Source organism: Oncorhynchus masou, unplaced genomic scaffold (assembly GCF_036934945.1).
Source record: "Oncorhynchus masou masou isolate Uvic2021 unplaced genomic scaffold, UVic_Omas_1.1 unplaced_scaffold_1664, whole genome shotgun sequence".
Lineage (NCBI taxonomy): Eukaryota > Metazoa > Chordata > Actinopteri > Salmoniformes > Salmonidae > Oncorhynchus > Oncorhynchus masou.
The window spans coordinates 97918-99094 of record NW_027006768.1 but is presented as its reverse complement, the minus strand read 5'-3'; positions in this window follow the sequence as shown (position 1 = coordinate 99094).

The following is a 1177-nucleotide window of genomic DNA, read 5'->3' as shown; positions in this document are numbered from 1 at the left end:
ACTTGTGTCATGCAAAAGGTAGATGTCCTAACCAACTGGATAAAACTATAGTTGGTTAATTAACAAGAAATGTGTGGAGTGGTTGAAAAACAAGTTTTAATGATTCCAACCTAAGTGTATGTAAACTTTCGACTTCAACTGTATATATGTTGCTAAGAGGAACTGAAAAAGCGTGTGATTTTACGAATATCTGTTTTATTTCAGATAACAGCTACTGTATGCTGCTGTGAAAGACAATACATTAACGGCTAATGAACCAGTTATTAATGACAATACATGAATGACCACGAAGCCATTTTTATTTAAACATTGATCAACAAGATTTGTACAGAAATGTAGTTATTAGCTGCTTAACTAAATGTGTTGCTAGTTGTTTAACTAACTGTAGTTGCTAGTTGTTTTACTAAATGTGTTGCTAGTTGTTTAAATACATGTAGTTGCATGCAGTTGCTAGGTCTAATTTAGCTTTTAGCCAATAAAAGGGAGTAGTGTATGTGCAAAGTTTTAGTCTCATCCAACAAAACATTGCCTTTCTGTTGAAAATGTTGTATCAAGACTCCCCAAGACTGCCCAAAAGTGACATAATTTGTTTATTAATAACTTTTCATGTTCAAAACTGTGCACCCTCCTCAAACAATAGCATGGTATTCTTCCACTGTAATAGCTGCTGTAAATTGGACAGTGCATTTAGATTAACAACAATTTAAGCTTTCTGCCAATATCAAATATGTCTATGTCCTGGGAAATGTTCTTGTTACTTCCAACCTCATGCTAATCGCATTAGCCTATGTTAGCTCAACCGTTCCGTGGAAGGGACACCGATCCTGAAGAAGTTTTAATTAACTAAATATGTTGCTAGTTGTTTTTTAACTAAATGTATTTGCTAATTGTTCAGCTAAATGTGTTGCTAGATTTTGAACAACATTTGTTGGAAGTTGTTCAAATAAATGTTACGCTTGAGTGTTGCCTGTGTATGATTCATTACACATGTATTTGATACAGTAGGAGGAGTATAGTAGGATAGTGAGTACAGTAGGATATCTAACAAGAGTGGAACAAAGCATTCAGCCCCAGAGTAATAATGCCATTATAGAGGCATGTCACAGGGCTCTGAAGAGGACTACAGCCCCAGAGTAATAATGTCATTATAGAGGCATGTCACAGGGCTCTGAAGAGG